The 21631-nt window shown below is 45.9% G+C and overlaps 1 protein-coding gene across 2 annotated transcripts in view; it reads right to left on the reverse strand.

The window, feature by feature from the left end:
- UCK2 (uridine-cytidine kinase 2) overlaps positions 1-21631 on the reverse strand; it is a gene marked incomplete at both ends in the record, with an annotated part of 71378 nt that overhangs the window by 38685 nt on the left and 11062 nt on the right. The window lies entirely within an intron of this gene.

The raw sequence follows: 21631 nt of genomic DNA on the forward strand, positions 1-21631 counted from the left end.
AAAAATGGAACACATTTTTCCACATAAATGAGTGAGGATTAGGTTCCCAGCATAGCTTCTAATGTCATTTAACCCATACTGACGAACAGTCTACAAAACAAGAGAAAGCAATACTGCTGCATTTCTAAAATTTAAGTAGAGAAGAACACCAGTACAACTGAGTAAATGCTGGTGCTTGAGGACACAGACCTATGCTTCTAAAGCTGTTTTCTTCATGCTACTCACAGAAAATGGCCAGCATGGCTGGTTCTTCAACACATAACCTGTCCACCATCTCTCCGGAGGTCTCTACTCCAAACCTCTTGGCCTCACTAGTTTTCTGTGTGTCTCCAGAGACGAGCCCTCAAGTGCATAAAACCCCCTTAGGGTCAACATGCAAAGCACATCTTTAGCACAGCTGGGAACCAGGCAGAGGAGAAGGCAGCAGCCTCTAAATGGAGGTCGCAATAGCTGCGCATCTGTTGTCTTGGGGCCCAAAGGCTCACACATAATTACATGTTTCCTAAGTTCCAGATCTGGCTGGGGGCAGTTGAGAACCAGACAGTAAAATTATCACTAAGTAGCCAAATGCCTAGCAAGGTCCCTGATTCAGATAAATCTCTACTTTTTCTACACAGGGAGATCCTCAATTATAGGTTCCTCTTTATTTTTGCCCACAAATCTAAGAAGCTTCCCTTCCAGATTTCCAGTCAAAGGGACAGTAATTAACCATAATTGTTGAGTGCCTCTGTGTGGCACTATTTTATTCTCATTTAAGGGTCTAAGTGTCTTGTCAAGGCCACTCAGCAATGACATCGGAACTGTGACCTGAAACTAGACCCCACCTGGTAGATCTGAAGTCCCTGGAAGCAGTCAATGCCAGGAGTCGGCAGCCAGCAACAGGCTGAGTGCACTATTATGGTAAGAAAAAGAAAAAACAAAAAGCTGACACAAGTCTCAGACTGCAGCAGCTCCATTTCCCCCTGCGGAAACAAGGGGGCGCTTGGGATGTTTTTCGATCACTTCTCCCTAAAATTAAGTTTTCCCAAGTGTTGGTACTTAAACGGGGCTCTCTGAAATGTGCCACCCTCGAGGTTCCGGGGGCGGGTTGGGGTTTTTTACTCCCCAGGACCTCACGCTTCCAGGCATCTCAGGTTGCCATTCCCTGAGCAGCAGAGATGTGGCCAGACTACCACCCTACGGATGCTTTCTGATGCGGATGCGGCCCTGTCCTGGCCCTGGCTGCCTTAGCAAGGGCAACCTCACGCTTCCCTGAGTGTTTTTGAAGCAGCAGGAAGAGACACTTCAGAGCACAGGTGACAGGATTAGCTTCCGAGAATAGTACCATCTGAGACCACTCAAAAGGAAGGGAAAATCAAAAATGAGACTGTGCGTAGGCATAAAGAGACTGATGAGAGCACATACCTGGGGACTTGAATGTTTTCAGTCAAGTATTTAGTAAGGATTTCTACCAAGGCTCATAAGAGGACTGATGGCTTTCTTTTCAATAAGCAAGGACTTCCAAGTGGGAATCATTAAAGAATAATAAAAAATGATGAGGGTCTCCTATCAGAACTCCTCTCTCCCGAGGGTCACCCAATAATTATCAATCGGTTTACTGAAAATGATAATATAATTTACTGAAATTTAAAAGTGGCTTCATGAAATTGGCATGTATTCCCCTGAAGGCAGAAGAGCACAGTGAAGACAAAACAGGATTGTGTTACACAGATGTGTGCTCGAATCCCGATGTGGATGGGTGACCTTTGATTCATCTCCTTTAGCCTCAGTTTCTTCAACCACAAGATGGCCAGGTAGGGGACACCTATCTTATAGGAATGTACAAGCATTCAATAAACCAGAGCTAATTCGTTTTACTGGTGCTAAGACACAAATCATATTTGACAAGTTGCTTTCTTTTCTTTTTCAAAACAAAAAGCAGTTTCAAGCACTTACTTATGCCTGGTAAAGTATGGGGCATTTATGGAAAATCATGTAGACTTAATCCCTGCTCTCTTGGACTTTATCATCACAATCCCAAGGATACTAACAAACAACGGTATTAGATTAGATATTCGATAAGATGAAGAATTTACTCTGTATAAACGTCACGCATAATTGCAGGGAGGTGAGCTAGAGTCCTGTGGTCATAGTACTCTCTCTTTTTAACAATAGTGAAAAGACTTCAACAGAGAAAAAGGCAGCTCAATGGTGGTGGTGTTGCAGCCTTAGCAACGACTTCAAGGAAGGAGGGGGACAAAGGTGGGGGAAAAGAAGTGGATCCTGGACTTCCTTGGTGGCGCAGTGGTTAAGAATCCGCTTGCCAATGCAGGGGACACGGGTTCGAGCCCTGGTCCAGGAAGATTCCACATGCCGCGGAGCAACTAAGCCCGTGAGCCACAACTACTGAGCCTGTGCTCTAGAGCCCCCGAGCCACAACTACTGAGCCCACGTGCCACAACTACTGAAGCCCACGCGCCTACAGCCCGCGCACCGCAACGAAGAGTAGCCCCTGCTAGCCACAACTAGAGAAAGCCCGCGCACAGCCACAAAGACCAACACAGCCAAAAATTAATTAATTAAAAAAAAAAAAAACAGTTTAGAAAAGAAGAAGTGGATCCTGAAAGGCAGGTGGTTAACACTGAAAACAGCAGCGCACCAGGCATGCTTGGAGTTAAGGTACAGATGGGTTTCAGATGAAAGGTACAGATGAAAGTCCAGAGCTCCCATGGGACGGGAGGGGTCTGTCCCACTGCAAATGCGATGGTGATGTGAGCTGATTCAAAGCTGGGAGCAATGAACACAGACAGCCCCAGCACACAGCAACCTATAAGGAGGCTGGGGAAAGGGGGAGGGCACTGCAGTGGGATGGAAGGGCTACTGTCAAGGGGAGGCAAGGTGGGCAGGGAGGGTGGAGTGTTCACAGAGAGGGTGAGGGACCCTCCCCCGGGATTCGAGTTTGGGAAGGGACTTTCTCTTCATTCCAGTTGAACCTGCTAACAGGGTGCTGTTTGGGTCTGAAATGCAGGGGAAGGTTTGTATACATAAATTTATATGGATTTTATTACAGTTTTCCATTCCCTGTGTCATAAATGTCACCACCCAGTGAACTGTCTTATCTTTCTCAGTCTTCAAATCAAACGTCAGGGAGTCAGGGCCAGCATCACCTGTAAACCTGTAGAATGGGATTTGAAACGGGACAACTACTAGTTCAGTAGATTCTGTGACATGTCCAGACACTTCTGCTGCAAGGCCTGGTATAACTTTCCTGGACTCAGCCTTTCCCTTCAGGGACAAGTTCCCAGGCCTATCAGAGCAGCCGCTGCTGGCTTGCTTGTCTGTCAGCAAAAATCGAGCTAACGTAGGCAAGGCTGCCAAGGGGGCAGACAGGGAACCACAGCCACTTTCTGCATGGCACCCAGGGCAGCACCACCAGACCCACTGACACCTGCAGCAGGCACGGGGCAAGCAGGAAGAGCTGGACAGACACACGTGTGAATCCCCGGGTCCATCCCTTATTGGTTGAGCAAGCTTGGGCAGGTTACTTAACCTCTCTGAGTCTCCACTCCCTCCCCTGAAACAGAGGACCAGAACCTCACCTCAGGATAGAAGTAAATGAGCAGCTTTCTATCTTTAGGTGCACCCTGCACAGCAGCTAGAACACTCAATAATGCTTGTGGTCTCACAAACCAACCTCATGCACATACCTCATGTACCCTAACTTGAGATTTTTTGGAATGGTCTGGAAAACAAACCTTTCTCTAGTCCTCCTACCATTCACCTCCCTCACTTTCTCAGAGCGCTGATCCTAGAGGCCAAGATCCAAGATCCTCAGAACTCCTCCTGTACTGCTCTCTCCATCCCTCCAGCAGACACAGACACGGGGAAACAACATAGGGAAATCACTCCGAGAGGACACACCTGGCCTGGTGAGAGCCTGTAACCTTTAATGTGCGAGGCTGACACTGACAGCCTTGGGAGGGGTTAAAAAAAAAAAAAAGGAGAAAGGAAGGGGAGGGAGGGTGGCCAGAATGACAGTCAGATGACAGCCAGAGCAGCACATAAAGGACATGTGGGGTACGGTGGCAACGGGACATCATTCAAATGCCTCCGGCTTGGCACACGGAGCTGCCAAGCTGGCCTCTACTGGCTGCTCCCGTTCTGTCTGGAACGCCACCCTGAGAGTGTCCCCACCCACCTTTCCAATCTGGCAAACTTCTGCTCATCTTTCCTACTGCAGCTCAGTCACCGTCTCCGCCTTCTCCAACTCCCCACCCCTGCGATGACGTCTCCCTCTGGGTGTTCCCACATCATGTCACTTACCCAACTGCACGGCCATCGCTTGTATCCGTTATCTCTGTCCTCTCCTATTGCCTTACTCGTCTTTGTATGCCAGGTACTAGGGACTCAACAGGCACTCAACGTTGGCTGAAGAAATTGAAGACTCGGGTGGTATTCAGTACCATAGCCTGCCTCCTGCTCTGATGGAGCCTCATCAGCTTAGTGGAAACCAGGATTCAGCGAGATGAGGGTTCAAGTACCAGCTCCACCATCTGCTAGCTGTATGTGACCGGGGAAAACACTTGGGGAGACACTCATTTCTGAACCTCAGTTTTTCATGCATTAAAAGGAGGGATGAATAATACCGTCCACCTTACATGACTGTGATTGACCTCAGGATCTCGAGAAAGCAGGTAGAAGAGAACTCTGGGAACTGTTGAGGCAAATGCTTTCCCAAGCCCCTGAAAAATGCTCTCTCCGCAGAGAATGAAGCCACATCACCTGTAGGAGGCCTTCTCGGTCTCATCTCTGTAGACAGGTTGCCCAATGTTAAAAAGAAAGCCCCGGAGCCCATGAAGGTTGCGTTTAACGCATATCCTTCATCCTTGGGCTCTAAATGCTGGTCCCAGGTGACATCTGAAACTGCCAAAGGACTGACATTTGACTCTGGAAGTGTTTTCCAATTAATTTATCTACCAAAGCTTTCCAGCTCCCCCTAGGTGAGCCCAAAGCTGAAGAGTTAGGAAGGTTAACAGTTAAATCACCACCTGGCCAACTAAACACAAGCAAAGCTGACACAATCACATGTCACAACTCCTAGTTCACTTACTGAAGTCATGCCGTTTCTCTTCCTAAGAGACACGCCTCTGGCCAGTTGCAGGGTATATAGACACAGGAATGTCAACTAAGAAATTAAGACTGAGGGCTTCCCTAGTGGCACAGTGGTTGAGAGTCCGCCTGCCGATGCAGGGGACACGGGTTCGTGCCCCGGTCCGGAAAGATCCCACATGCCGCGGAGCGGCTGGGCCCGTGAGCCATGGCCGCTGAGCCTGCACGTCCGGAGCCTGTGCTCCGCAACGGGAGAGGTCCGCGTACTGCCAAAAAAAAGAAAAAGAAAAGAAAAAAGAAATCAAGACTGAGAACCAAGGTTGGAGTAGTTAAAAAGAGGAAAAAAAATTTTAAGCCCAACGCTTTTAAAGATCATTACAAGTTACTTAGAGGAAAAAACTGAAATGACAACACACAAAACTCACTTAACACCTAAAATGCCAGGTATTAGGCCTACGGTAGTCACTTAATGTTTGCTGAAGAAATTAACCCATCAGATGGTACCTAGTACTATAAGTTGCCTACTGCTTTGATGGGCCTTGATTAGCTTAGTAAAAACCAGGTTTCAAAAAGAAGATTCAAGTGCTGGCTGTGCCACTCACTAGTTGTATGAGCTTGGGGAAGACACATTTCTGAGCCTTAGTTTTATCATCTATAGTAAGTGGGATGGCGTATCTACTTTATATAAAATGTAACATACCACTTAGAACACATAATACATAATACCTTCTACCCTGGAAAATGCATATCGCCTTATCACAGAGAGTTCTTTAGGGTTTAAAAACATTTTCACACCTATTTTCACCTTTTATTCTCGTAACACCTGAGTGCCACAGATAGGGCAAATTCCTTTCTACTTTATAGAGATGATCAAACATCTTGGAAGTTAGTCGACCTGCACCAGGACACACCCAGAGGAGAGCGCAGATTCAGAGTATTTTGACTTCTCTACTCTGCGGCTCTTCCCGGGGGCCATGCTGGCCAGGGAAGGGAAACAGAGCTCCAAGTCTCCCAGGGCCAGGCTGGCCCCTCTCTTCACCTCTGCCCCCACGTTCTACATCACAGGTAGCCCTGTCTCCACGTGCCACAGCCTCAGACATGGCGACTCCAGCGCATCACCCAAAGCAAGGTTCAACCAAACAGCACGTGTTCCACCACCCAACCTGTGTCCAGACATCTACGAAAACCTTGGGATGCGCAGGTGGACAGAGGTCACGTGGGTCCCAGTTAGACAAGACAGAAGGAGCTTGTGAGAGAAAATGCAAAAACTGGGAAGTGACTGGACCCACATGTGAAAACAGTTTTACTTCCTACCGTGGTGGACTGTGTGCCAACTGAAATGTGTTCAACTGTGAGCGGTTCTGAAACAAGATGCAAGGAAGTAGGATCTGTTGCTATATATAAGTGACTTACTGGGGGACATCTTTACTGCAAAGTACATGGAGATTCAGAGAGACCAGGAATAGGCATTTATAGGAATGAATTCAGAAAGCCTGACTCCTTGGAACTAACCTTCACACACTAAGGCCTACAACATGGGGAAAGAGGTCCTGAAGAGAGCTAGTTGGACCCTGCCAATTACAATCTATATCATTCCAGAGATGAAGAATGTCCTTTTCCTTTGTTTTACAAGTGTCCAACTCTCCAAGGTAAAACAGTTCAGAACAGGCAGAAAAAAATACAGGTTGACAAGCATTTCGCACAGGGTGAAAAAGTGGCGATCATCATTTTCTCCAGCAAGATACTTTATTCTGTCCCTTCTCTTTTCATTGTCCCTGTGTGCAAGGTACCTAGCAAACTATTAATTACACCTTCAGAAGGGACTTACCTAACTTTTCAAAACCAGTTAAAATCTTTTCAACTATGTCCTTCTAAAGTAGGGTCCAATAAGTGTTGAGGATCTGTAGGAAAAACAGAAGTATAAAGGAAAGAGTTCGGGGACTGAAATAAAGAAAGTAAGGTATTATTTATGGACTCAAAAAGATACGGTGCGGCCAAATAAAAAAGAGAGAAAAGAAAAGATATGGTCGGGACTTCCCTGGTGGTCCAGTGGTTAAGACTCCACACTCCCAATGCAGCAAGCCTGGGTTCCATCCCTGGTCAGGGAACTAAGATCCCACATACCACAACAAAGCCCGCGTGCCGCAACTGCTGAGCCCACGTGCCACAGCTAGAGAAGCCCGCGCACCGCAACGAAGACCCGGCGCAGCCAAAAATGAATAAAGAAATGATTTTAAAAAATTAACTTAAAAGAAAAGGTATGGTGAAGGAAGAGTTATGGTGTGGGGGGCTGATTTAGAGTGAAGAGCTGAACAAAAATCAGAACATCAAGAGAGGAAAATACAAGTTTCTTTAATCTATAAAGATTCAAAAGATACATTTTTTTTTTTTAAAGGAGGCTGAGTTAGCAATGTACAGTCTAACTCTAAGAGGCGGGTCTGGGGGAGGGGACACAGGTCACTGAAAAGGCCACTGGCATGCAGCTACACAGCTACACTGGTTGGGTTGGCCATGGGCCTTACACTACCCGGCAGTTCTCTGCATTATTCGAGTGATCAAGTCCTGGAGGGAAACCAGAGAAACCAAAGTTTACTTTCCCATGGGATGCGTGGTAATCACCTGAATGAAGTTATTAACTAATATCCTAGGACCAGAGCCCCTTGTTCCCCATCCCTCCCTGTGGCATGGGTGGTTTCAGAAGCTAAGCCCCTTCTTTTTGTGTGGGATGGTGTACACATTCTCTGGCCTGCCACCACACTCCATGGTGCCTTGGGGGAAAGCCATTCCAGAATCCACTGCTTGACTGCTTCCTACCGCTCCCTCAGGAAATCTCAGCAGGCATTCTGCCTCACCACTGGAACCCCCAAATGAAGGGAGATACAAATGGGACCCCACCTCCCCCAGTCTTCAAACTTCCCTGAGAGCAGGGCATTCTGACGGCTTGGCTCTAGTTGAGAAGGCTGCTGAAAAAGCGGTACCCAAGATTCTATCCAAAGCTGCTAAGGAAGAAAGTTTGAAAGATGAGCTCTTTACATTCGAATAACTACATACAAGTGCTCCCATAAACGGACATTCCAAGAGCTCTGATGGCTTTTCCAGAGCCTTGTGTTTGTGCAAGTTAAGAACTCCCAAGGAGGTAACTCTCTTGTCCCCAGTTGTGAAATACTCATGAAGGGAGACACAACTAGGGCGTGGGGATGGAAATGGAAAGTTCCAGAATATCACTAGTACCTTAACCTTGTGTCACCAGGGGCCCAAAATAAATACTTTCCATTATCTTCACAGGTTATAAGCACCAAACAAAGGAGGGAGTAGAGAAGAAAAGCTCTCTGTGAAATGCATTCTGACAGAGGATGACATTCAGGGAGGGAGGTGATTCCTTTTTGGATAAAGACCCTTTCTGCAAACTCCCAGCTGGGTAGGGGAGAGACGGAAAGAGAACCCACTGGATTTAGCAGGCAGACATGATACTTAGCGTTCTTTAAAAGATATAACTATTTGGGGCTTCCCTGGTGGTGCAGTGGTTGAGAGTCCGCCTGCCAATGCAGGGGATGTGGGTTTGTGCCACGGTCCAGGAAGATCCCACATGCTGCCGAACGGCTGGGCCCGTGAGCCATGGCCGCTGAACCTGCGTGTCCGGGGCCTGTGCTCCGCAGCGGGAGAAGCCACAGCAGTGAGAGGCCTATGTACCACACACACACACAAAAAGATATAACTATTTGGTATACTGGCATGCTTGGTTTATTTTTCAGGGAGACAAAAAAAAAATCTCATAAATATGCCTGACAAGTTCAGTGTTGGAGATGCAATAAGGGAATATCCTTCTCCTTTGACTTTGCAAAAACAGATGGGCATTAAAATCACTGAGATGGTCTGCTCTACACTGAGTTGCTCCCCAGCTCCCCAACCCAAATTTTCCCATCCCGCCCTCCAGTCTCTGACCAGATCCAGGAGAGAAAAACTGTCAGTAGGTTGGGCTCTTTCTGGTGTCTCCAGGTGCTAATCTGAAAGCCTGATGGCAATCCATAGCTTTAAAGTCTGTTCTCTATGATTCACATGGTTCTGCAAAATTCTGTGGGAAGGTGGCCCCTCAGAGCTCACAGGCGCCAGGCTGGAACCCTGATATCCACATGACACGTAACTCACAACGAAAGGGACAAGTTAGAAGAAAAGAAACCAGAGCCAGGGCCCTGAGAGGGGCACAGCCTGGGGAACGAGAGCCTTGACGAGGGAGACCTTGCTTTGATACTTGAGAGATGTTTGACTCAAAGCCACAGCAAGAGCTGTACTGGCTTGAGATTGATTCTCATCACTGTATACGAGGACTTTTCAGAATGTCCCAGTTAAGCCAGATGGTACCAGGTATCCAGGCTGGGCACTGAGGTCACCCCTAAGAACCTCACCCAGACCCAGTTAAAAAAAAAAAAAAAAACTGGGGCACAAAATGAAAGCTTCCTTCCAAACATTCAAAAGGAAACTAAGACAAAGGAAAGAGCCTGAGAATCTGTGTGCTTATGGATGAAGCCAGAAGACAAAAGAATAAACCAGAGAGAAAAACCACCACCACAATGAACCTTTCACAATGTTTCCCCTGGGGGTTGACGGCCACAACCGGATCTCAGAGATACCCAGGTGTGCCGGGTCAGCTCCAAAGATGAGACACAGATCACAGAGGGAAAAGAATCTTGTGTTTACCTTCCCCAAGATTCAGACTATGTGACCTGGAAGGGAATTTCAAGGCTGTCTAATCCAGTTCCCCTCAACGTGGACCTAAAGAAGGTGTCTGTTCCGGCATATGGAGCAAGCTTGGGTTCTTTTCCTGACTATTCCTTACCATTTCTGGGTCACCCCAGTCAAACCTCTTACCTGTTAATCCAGTCCATCTCTCTGAGTAATGAGTGTTAGTAATTACACCTTCTTGATACAGAAAATGACCAAGTTACGGAGGTTTATGACTTACTGTTAACTATTCAGCAAAACCTGGTAAAGGCCGAATGAAAAATGTGGAGGAAGGTACCACACCAAGAACAGAAAGGGAAGAACTACTGTGAACAAGAAAACCCTCTGCTACTCACTCCAAGAGACATGCTTTCCCAGCTAAAACCAGCTTTTCCAGTGTGTATAAACCCTCACGACAATTACCCTACAAAACTGGTCACTAACCCCCAACACAAAAAGAGCCAAGAGGGAGGCGATATATGTATAGATAGCTGATTCTCCTTGTCGTACAGCAGAAACGAACACAACATCGTAAAGCAATTATACTGCAAAAAAAAAAAAAACAAAGGTTAGAGCCAAAGATGAGAAAAGGAACTTTGTCTTAAGCAGGAATTAATCTTGTGTTTCTCTCTCAATGCTGCACCTGATCATTCTGTATAAAGCAATCATTAGTACCTGAGCACTGGCTTCCTCCTCTCTCCCCACCCTCCCCCCACTCCGGCCCTGCCCTGCCCCTTTCCCGCTACATCTCTGAGGCCAGCAAGTCCCAGACCAGGATCCCTTCAGGACTACTTCATTAACTGCAGCTCCAGAGAGAAATTCTGCTTTGGGTCTGGTTTTCCCCAACCCCTGTCCCAAATCCAGAGCCCACACTTTCACCATGAACTACACAAAGGCAATGTTTTGTCTCCCGTTAGGATTCTCAGAGCAGTGGCACCGCACCACCTGACCTCCTGGTCTGGTTCGTTGGTAAACACTTGAGACCCACAAAACCACAACTCCTCCTTTGTCCTTATCTCCGCCCCTCCCCCCAGGCTGGGTAAACTGTACCAAGTATTATAGAAGTAAATCAACACTGACTTTCCATCTGTGAAAATCTGCCTAGTCCTTCTGTTGAGTGCACTTTGAAGACTCTGCTCTTCCCTACTGTCATTCGTATTTCCTTTTCATAATCATATTAGCAGTCTGCCTTTTCCCACATTGGGCTCATTTCGTTCCACACCCACCTAGGCAGTCCCACCTTGTGCTTCCCTGAAACCTGGCATATGTTCTGAAGCCTAAGGATAAGGACCTGAAGGGCAGCTAGTACCAAAAGCTAACAGACTCACAGACATCCATGTCTGCTCCAAACTCCCAGTCTATCGAAAGCCCAGTGTTTCTTCTAGAAATTCAACCTCTACCAATTCTAAGATTCCTGTATGGTTATATGAACTAATGAGGTAAAACTGAACAGCCGAGAAGAAAAATGAGCGGGTCACAAAATACATCTAAGCAGTTAGCAACCGCATGACAACCTTTAACTTCATAACTGAGAGCAAATCAACAATACCCCCTTCATTTTTTTTTCAATTCAAAATAGCAGTTGAAATATTCAGTAACACCCAACACTATCCCACAACTCAGCTATGAACAAAGTTTATATGATCATAATAATGTAAAACACTAAATGTCGCTCTGCATATATACACTACCAAATGAAAAACAGATAGCTAGTGGGAAGCAGCTGCATAGCACAGGGAATCAGCTCGGTGCTTTGCAACCACCTAGAGGGGTGGGATAGGGAGGGTGGGAGGGAGGCTCAAGAGGGAGGGGATATGGGGATATATGTGTACATATAGCTGATTCACTGATACAGCAGAAACTAACACAACATTGTAAAGCAATTATACTCTAATAAAGATGTAAAAAAAAAAAACAAAATTGGTTCACTTTGTTGTACAGCAGAAACTAACACAACACTGTAATTCAACTATACTCCAATAAAAATTAATTAATAAAAAATAAAATTTATGGGACTTCCCTGGTGGCGCAGTGCTTAAGAATCCGCCTGCCAAGGCAGGGGACATGGGCTCGATCTTTGGTCCGGGAAGATCCCACATGCCGCGGAGCAGCTAAGCCTGTGTGCCACAAATACCGAGCCTGCGCTCTAGAGCCCGTGAGCCATAACTACTGAGCCCACGTGCTGCAATTACTGAAGCCTGCGGCGCCTAGAGCCCGTGCTCCGCAACTAGAGAAACCACAGCAATAAGAAGCCCACGCACCGCAACGAAGCGTAGCCCCCGCTCGCCGCAACTAGAGAAAGCCCGCGCACAGCAACGAAGACCCAATGCAGCCAAAAATCAATCAATCAATAAAAATTTTAAATAGCAGTGAAAATGTGATTTTTTGAAATTCAGAAATAGTGAAATAATCAAAAGAATTGAAAGTGTTTGTCTCTGGGAAATGGGATGGAGCGTAGGAGAAAGGACTCCTTATTTAGGGTTATAAGCCTTTCTGCAGAGGTAGTTATCCTTACTGTCATCATCATCTTCCTAAAAGCTATTTACTATATACCAGGTAACGTTTCAACTGCCATCTCTATATTATTTCACCTCTTTTGAGAGGTACATTTTGGTACCCATTTTACAGATGAGGAAAATGAGGCACAGCAAGCAACTTTCCTCAAGCCCACTGCACTAGGCAGTAGCAGAGCAAAGGCAGAACTATTTGTCTTTTTATACCAAATACATTTTTTAAACTTTTACCAAGTAATAACATACAGGTTAAATTTTTAATCAGGTACCTGCACAAAAGTAGCAGCATTTGGAATAAAAACAGCCAGTTAAGGCTTCCCTGGTGGCGCAGTGGTTGAGAGTCCAGTCCGCCTGCCGATGCAGGGGACACGGGTCCGTGCCCCGGTCCGGGAGGATCCCACATGCCGCAGAGCGGCTGGGCCCGTGAGCCACGGCCGCTGAGCCTGCGCGTCCGGAGCCTGTGCTCCGCAACGGGAGAGGCCACAACAGTGAGAGGCCCGCATACCGCAAAAAAACAAAACAAAAAAACAAAAAAAACAAAAAAAAACAGCCAGTTAAATATGAGGGTGTGAGCTATTTCCAAACTACATGATAAAAGGCTCAGATGGGGACGAAAGTGGGCATGACAGTAGTGTCACACCAAAATGTTTATTTAATCTGAACAGGTGCCCCCTGTATACAGGCTGAGCCCACACATTCTCCTCAATTAGTGAGAACCTCTGTGCCCTAATGAGGAAACGTCCAAACTGCCCTCTCTAGAGGGCACCCACCTCATTTCCTCAAACTAGAAAAAAGTATTTCCAATCTCTAAATCAAGTCAGCCTCCAGAACCGCTGTAGCCTGAGAATGAGAGTGTGTTAATACCCGTATCAAAAAGGGCTCTCTGTGTCCTCATGCTCCATTCTGGGATGGAAAGCTCCTCCAGCAAAATGCACACACTTAACAAGATTCTACATAGTTTAAGAAATTGATGGCCCTTCTGGAACACCACCCTAGGGCCCCAGGCTAACCTAAGAGCCCCTGCCCTTCAGGGAAAGCCTCCGCTCCCACTGGAGGGGAAGAGAAGGAAAGACATGACTTAACCACTTCCCAAATGTTATTATAAAAGGTTGTTATTACACAAAGAAAATTTTACAGTCTTTTTTTTCTCATCAGCACAATTATAGGAACTAGGAAAAGACCACAGTCGGTAACCAGGATGCTCAAACCTCCAAATAAGGTATATCCTTAGAGTTTAGCAACATTAACTTTCTTTACAGGGATGACATCTTCTAGTAAGAATCAACAGAAAATAGATGGCAGCAGCCATCTGGACGAGCACCACTCTCCCCAGGATATTGCTGATGAAGCTAAAATGTTCCCCAAATCTCAAGAAAACTGACATTTAGGTAACATAAAACAATTTCAGGGCCGTTCATTGTTGCACAGCTAAGATAATGTCATAGCTCAAGGGACATGTCCCCAAGGAGTCATGGAGGAAAAGAAATGTTTCCCAAGAGGGTTAACATTTATGTAAAAGGACTCTATCTGTGAATAAGTGTATGCTTGTAATTGAAAAAAGCTTTTTGAGGAAACCAACCAAATTGTACTGCAGAAGGGTGCTGAAAGAGGACTTCATTTCCACTTTTTGCTTGGTATATTTCATGTTCATTCCACACAGCCAGTGCAGAGCACCACACTGGGAGCTGCAGGAAGCCAGGCACCTGTCCTATCCAGCTTACGCTGAGACTCAGCAGAACAGACTGGGGTCTTGGACTCTGAAGCCAAACTGCTTGGATTTAAATTCCATTGCCACCACATAGTGCTTACGGACTTGAGACAGTTACTTAACTTCTCTGTACTACAATCTCCTCATCTGGAAATCGGGGATAATTGCAGTAACGTATCTCTCGGGGTTCTTAGAAGGATTTAAGGAGTTAATAAATATATAACACTTGGAACAGTACACAGTCAGTGCTCAGAAAAATATTAGCTATTATTTTTAAAAGTGTTTTGAAAAGAAATAGAAAATCAACATACGTACAAATAATTTCAGAAAGCGATGCAAGTAAAATAAAATAAGGCAGTGGAATAGAGTGACTGCAGGCACTCCAACATGTCATGCTGATGTTTCACAAGAGCATGTGTTATTTCGGATTAAGAAAAAAAAGAAGTGGCAAAAGATGATAAAAGTTGTACTTTCTAATAAATTAAAAGACTGTGCCTGGGAATTCCCTGGTGGTCAGGGAATTCCCTGGCAGTCCAGTGATTAGGACTCCATGCTTTTATTGCAGGGGGCATGGGTTTGACCCCTGATCGGGGAACTAAGATCCTGCAAGCCGTGGGCTGTGGCTGGAAATAATAATAAAATAAAATAAAAAAATAAAATAATTTTAAAAAAGACTGTGCCACCCCTCAAAACACCAGTGACCCAACAACTTCTTGAAATTGAAATATCTACCTAGGAACTCAATAGAAAAGCAATGGTTTTTCCTATAAATACAGGGTTCATTTAAAGCTGACTTTTTTTTCACACTCATGTATAATAACTTTTTTTTTTTTTTTTTTGCGGTATGCGGGTCTCTCACTGTCGCGGCCTCTCCCGTTGTGGAGCACAGGCTCCGGACGCGCAGGCTCAGCGGCCATGGCTCAAGGGCCCAGCCGCTCCGCGGCATGTGGGATCTTCCCGGATCGGGTCACGAACCCGTGTCCCCTGCCTCGGCAGGTGGACTCTCAAACACTGCGCCACCAGGGAAGCCCTATAATAACTTTTGACAAAGTTTTCTGCACTAGTCCCATGTTCTAAAACATCAGTGCCCAGTCCATCTGCCATCCCCATGCCTGCTCTCCTATCACACGCCTACACACACATGACAGGCACGGCAAAGGTTAAACCAGATGCAACATCAACAAGTGTGGGACTTCCCAGGTGGTGAAGTGGTTAAGAATCCACCTGGCAATACAGGGGACACGGGTTCGATAACTGGTCTGGGAAGATCCCACATGCCGCAGAGTGACTAAGGCGGTGCGCCATAACTACTGAGCCTGTGCTCTAGAGCCTTGAGCCACAACTACTGAGCCCACATGCCTAGAGCCCGTGCTCCGCAACAAGAGAAGCCACCGCAATGAGAAGCTCACACACCCCAACGAAGAGTAGCCCCCAGCTCACCGCAACTAGAGAAAGCCCGCACGCAGCATTGAAGACCCAATGCAGCAAAAAATTAATTTGTTTTAAAAAAAGGCCTGCCTATAAATTATTAAAAAAAAATCAACAAGTGTGCCTCCTGCTAGTATACTTCCTACCAACACTAGTTTAACGTTCAGCTCTGCAGAGAGCAACTGCCATGAACATCTGTGCCACACCAACCAAGAACTATATATATGTGAGATTAACTTTTCAGATCTCAAATTCTGATGTTAGAATGAAAAAAAAAATTATCCAGGTGAACCCATACATAACTCAACCCTACACTCGTAGCAAAACAAAAAGCAAAAAACAAAACAAACAAAAACAACGAAAACCCTCATACCTATGATATTCTAGGTATAGTAGAGATGAAAGACATTGCTCTTAAAACTCAGTCTGCTGGGAAGAAAAATAAGCAAACAGCGAACAGCGTGCTAGAGGGAGGAGAACACAGGATGGGAACCTCAATTCAGAGCACAGTGGACGGCCAGAGAACACCTCCCAGGGCTTTGAAGGGACCGGAGAAAAGGGGAGGGGACAACATGTGAAGAAGAAGCAGCCACACGTCCAGAGGTGTGGAGGTGAGCCGTCCAAGATCTGGGAACTGGAAGCTGACATCTGGGTTGGAAAGGACAGGCATGGTGTATGTATGGGGAGAAACAGGAAGTAAGCCTGGAGAGACTAAACCATTGCTTAGGTGGGAGGCAATGCTGACAGCAAGACTGAAGGCAAAGAAGAGCCACTAAAGCATTTTTGGGGAGTGACAGGCATGATCACTCTAGCAACAGTGTGGAGAATGTCTTGAAAGAAGTCCAGATTGGCGGCTGGGAAGTCAACCACTGGAGAGTTATCCAGGCAAGAAATGATGGATGCAGGCGAGGGAGGGTGGGGGTGATTCCAAGGGAAATTCAGCAAGTAGAACTGGTGGGACCCCAGGAGCCAGGAAGGGTGTGGGAGGATGGAGGAGCGCTGGAGAGAGATGACTTGAGGTTTCTTTCCCATGCATTTCTGCGGAGGGAAAATATGGGTAGTGCAGCACCTGTGGCTGGAAGCAGTTGAGACTGGGTACTAGTGACTAGGTGTCTAGTCCTGAATAAACTTAGTTCATGAACATCAAAGGGCAATGCCCAGGAGACAGCTGGATAAGTGGGAAAGGAACCCAGGAACAGGCTCAGGGCAAGAAATCACCTGGGAGTCACCAACAAATGGAGGATACAGAGTATGCAGAGGGTACAAACCAGTGAGCTAAGGAGGGGGTTCTGAGGCATGACACATTCACAGGCAGAAAAAACCCTCAGAAATGGAAGAACCACGAGACAGGAAGAAAGTCAGCCTAGAGTGGTAAAATCTAAAAACTTTCCCCAGGGACTTCCTTGGTGGCGCAGTGGTTAAGAATCCGCCTGTCAATGCAGGGGACACGGGTTCATGCCCTGGTCTGCGAAGATCCCACATGCCTCAGAGCAACTAAGCCCATGTGCCACGACTACTGAGCCTGCGCTCTAGAGCCCGCGAGCCATGACTACTGAGCTCGCACACCTAGAGCCCGTGCTCTGCAACAAGGCAAGCCACCTTGATCAATGATAAGCCTGCTCACCGCAACCAAGAGCAGTCCCCGCTCGCGGCAACTAGAGAAAGCCCGCCTGCAGCAACAAAGACCCAACGCAGCCCAAAGTAAAAAAATAAATTAATTAAAAAAAGAAACTTTCGTCAGAGGAATTGGTCATTGTCAATTGTTACAGAAAAGTAAACTAAGGAATCAACAGCTTTAACGGGCCTTAGGGACTAGGTGATTATTGGTGACTTTAGCAAGAAAAGCTTTACCATAGCCATTAACATTCTCCAACTCCTCTTAACTTCTGACAACACTTGCTGACTGTACCATTTATTCGGCACTTGTCACACCTTCAATAATCAGACCGAAGTCCTTTCTATGCAAGAGACTAGGAATACAAAGATGGACAACCTGCATTCCAGGATCCTGGAATCTGGAAGTCAGAGGTCTTGGATGGACCTGGAGGGTATCATGCTTAGTGAAATAAGTTAGAGAAAGACAAATACCGTATGTTATCACTTATATGTCGAATCTAAAAAATAAGACAAACTAGTGAATATAACAGAAAAAAACCCACAGACTCACAGATAGAACAAACTAGTGGTTACCAGTGGGGAGAGGGAAGCGGGGAGCGATAAGATAGGGGTAGAGTATTAAGAGGTACCAACTGCTATGAATAGAATAAATAAGCTTCGAGGATATGTTGTACAGCACAGGGATTATAGCCAATATTTTACAGTAACTATAAATGGAGTATAGTCTACAAAAATTTTGAATTGCTATATTGTACAGCTGATCTAATATAATACTATAAGTCAATTATATCTCAAAAATAAATAAATAAAAATGTTTTAAAATACGGGGGAAAAAAGTCAGAGGTCTAACAGCTGAGCACATTACTACAAAAGGGTAAATGCCATCGGAGAAGAGTAAAGGGATTATATTTAGTTGGGTTTGGAAGACATTTATTAAACACCTACCACGTGGTTGGGTAGTAGGTTAGCACCCGTGAGTCAGACCTAGACACGTGAGCCCCACGAGGTCAAGGGCTTTATCTAATCACTGTTGTGGTCCCAGTACTTAACAGTGTGCCTGGCCCTTTGTCAGAAATCAATAAATATTCACAGAATGAACCAATGAATGGAAGACACGACCTTTTCTCTCAGAGGCAGACAAGGGTGAAAGCTTCAGTGGCTTTATTTTCATATGCATGTATCTCCTATACTAGACCAAGTTCCTAGAGTCCCACAAGTCATACATGGTAACTCTTCAGCTATGAAACACTGCCTCGCATCTAGCAGACAATCAAGAGACAATTGAGAGGAGGGTAGTGATGGCAAGGGACTTGCAGTGATGCTGGTCACAATATATTTCTTAACTTGGGCGAGTACCTACACAGGTGCAGTCACTTTGTGATTAATTCACTGAACCACACACTTGTAATTTACACCCATTCCTGTATGTTGTATTTTTAATTAAAAGGGTTTTTGGGTTTTTTTTAAGAAAGTAATGTTAGGGGCTTCCCTGGTGGCGCAGTGGTTGAGAGTCCGCCTGCCGATGCTGGGGACACGGGTTCGTGCCCCAGTCCAGGAAGATCCCACATGCCTCGGAGCGGCTGGGCCCATGAGCCATGGCCGCTGAGCCTGCGCGTCCGGAGCCCGTGCTCCGCAATGGGAGAGGCCACAACAGTGAGAAGCCCGCGTACCGCAAAAGAAATAAAAGAAAGTAACGTTAGGGAATTCCCTGGCGGGCGGTCCAGCAGTTAGGACTCCATGCTTCTATTTCAGGGGGCGCAGGTTTGATCCCTGGTCAGGGAACTAAGTTCCCACAAGCCACGTGGCACAGCCAAAAAAAAAAAGGTATGTTAATTAATTGCTTTTTTTTCCCCCATAACTACACTTTATAAAACAAGTCCATCTTAACAGCTACAGAACAGGATCGCTAAGGCCTCCAGCAAGTTGGGGATGAGAAAAAGAACACTGAGAAGTCAACATCTGACTAGTCATGGCCTTATCAGCAAAGAGGACAGGCCGTGGCCTCAAGGAGACAGCACCACGGTTAGCAGGTAGGAATCACAATGCCCAAATGGGTCCTCATCACTATCAACACCGCAACGCCTGGACAGCACCAGGCTCATGTGCTCAGGGAGCCGTGCTGGTCAGAAGTGTCAGCAGGATGGCCAAAGAGCCTGCAGTGACAGCACGGCTGCTGCAGAGCAGGAACCACGGTGCAGGCGAACAGGTCCCCTGTAGACTCCCTGCGATGTATGTACTTCTGCTCCTTCCCATGGAATCCTAGCAACTCTCCAAACGAGACATGATCTCCTTTTCACAGATGGAGAAAGGGGTTCAGAAGAAACAGATGAAGAGTGGTGGAACTGGGACGTTAACACAAGCACGCTGACTCCAAAGCCCATCGAGCTGTCTGGACCTACTGGAGATCTACTGCAATCCCTGCTGCAAGGAGAGACATCATAAAGCTTTGATTCTATCACACCAAGACCTTGAACCCCACAAAGACCTGCAAAAGGAGCCTCATGGCAGGCTGGGGATTAGCTCTTCTCAGATGTACAAAACACAAGCTTTTCCACTTCCAGCATGACGTCCCGTGATCGTGTCCCTCCAGAACCCAAATGGTCAATCCAGCACAGCCTCTAGCTTGTGTCCTCCAGAGTCACACAAGGAGGGCTCTGCCTGCAATGCCTTCAGAAGAATACTCACTGCCCCTTATTCAATTGCTATGTGTCACTCCGTCGTCTGCTACTTATGCTTTCAGAGGTTTACTTTCTCAGGACTTCCCTGGTGGTGCAGTGGTTAAGACTCCATGCTCCCAATGCAGGGGGCCCGGTCCTGGTCAGGGAACTAGATCCCACATGCATGCCACAGCTAAGGAGTCCATGTGTGGCAACTAAGGAGCCCGCACACCGCAACTAAGACCCAGCACAACCAAAATAAATTAATTAATAAGTAAATATTAAAAAAAAATTTTACTTTCTCTACAAGGGGGGTAGAGGAAAATGAAGCCACTTACTAATTAGAATAGCATGTTTTACAACCTAAAAGTCTATCGACATATGAATGAATAAAGATGTGGTACAAATATACAATGGAATACTACTCATGCATAAAAAAGAATGAAATGATGCCATTTGCAGCAACATGGATGGACCTAGAGATTATCATGCTAAGTGAAGTCAGACAAAGACAAATACCATATGATATCATTTACATGTGGAATCTAAAATATGACACAAATGAACTTATCTATGAAACAGAAACAGACTCAAAGACAGAGAATAGACCTCTGGTTGCCAAGGGGGGGTGGGGGGGAGGAAAGATTGGGAATTTGAGATCAACAGATGCAAACTATTATATATAGAATGAATAAACAACAAGGTCTGACTGTATAGCACAGGGAACTCTATTCAATATCCTGTGACAAACCATAATGGAAAACAATATGAAAAAGAATGTATAAATATATGTATAAATGAATCACTTTGCTGTACAGCAGAAATTAACACAACATTGTGAATCAACTGTACTTCAATAAAATAAAATAAAATAAACTTTTAATGCATATTTTAGCTCATTAGAAAAATCAACAGGTCCCCAGGAAATGCAGCCCACCTGAAACAGTAGGGCTCTTAACCAATCTCCTCACCAAACTCAACTACTGGAGAAATTCTGGAGAAAGTTTGCGCAGACAACCAATACACCATACAACAGAAACAGGTCCTCAGAAACCCTCCACTGGGACTTCCCTGCTGGTGCAGTGGTTAAGAATCTGCCTGCCAATGCAGGGGACACGGGTTTGATCCCTGGTCCGGGAAGATCCCACATGACGCGGAGCAACTAAGCCCGTGCGCCGCAACTACTGAGCCTGCGCTCTACAGCACACATGCTGCAACTGAACCTGTGTGCTGCAACTGAACCTGTGTGCTGCAACTACTGAAGCCCGTGCGCCTGGAGCCCGTGCTCCGCAAGAAGAGAAGCCACCGCAATGAGAAGCCCACGCACTACAAGGAAGAATAGCCCCCACCCGCCGCAACTAGAGAAAGACCCCGTGCAGCAATGAAGACCCAACACAGCCAAAAAAATAAAAATTAAAAAAAAAAGAAAAGAAAAGAAACCTTCCACTGAGACAAAGGGCAGTCATACCACAGCTGCTTTGATAAATGCCAGGGTGATTCCAATGCACCTGTTGGTAGAGGTGCTAACTCATGAGCTGCACAGATGCGGCAGGCTACCCGTGGTTCCTGGGTATTTGCCCCGGGTTCCAAGTTCTATTCCTGCGCAGAACTACTTATTATCAGTCCTATCATAAATTTACTAGAGCAGTGAAGACCTCAACTGTTTCAGTTTACAAAGTATCTGCATTTCTTTTGTCGAAAAAGAGAAAACATTTTAAATAGTAGCATCTCAGATCTTAACACTGCTGTTTTACAGCAGAAACTAAAGTTTCTAATACATATAATTATGTCTCATCCGTGTTGATGAAAGGAAGAACACTAATAACCCCAACGGGACAATACAAAATTACACACATAGCTTTGGACAGTGTCTGTCATGTCGAATCTCTCTAATTCAGTAA

The sequence above is a fragment of the Leucopleurus acutus genome (genome assembly GCF_964270905.1).
Source record: "Leucopleurus acutus genome assembly, chromosome: 2".
NCBI classification, from domain to species: domain Eukaryota; kingdom Metazoa; phylum Chordata; class Mammalia; order Artiodactyla; family Delphinidae; genus Leucopleurus; species Leucopleurus acutus.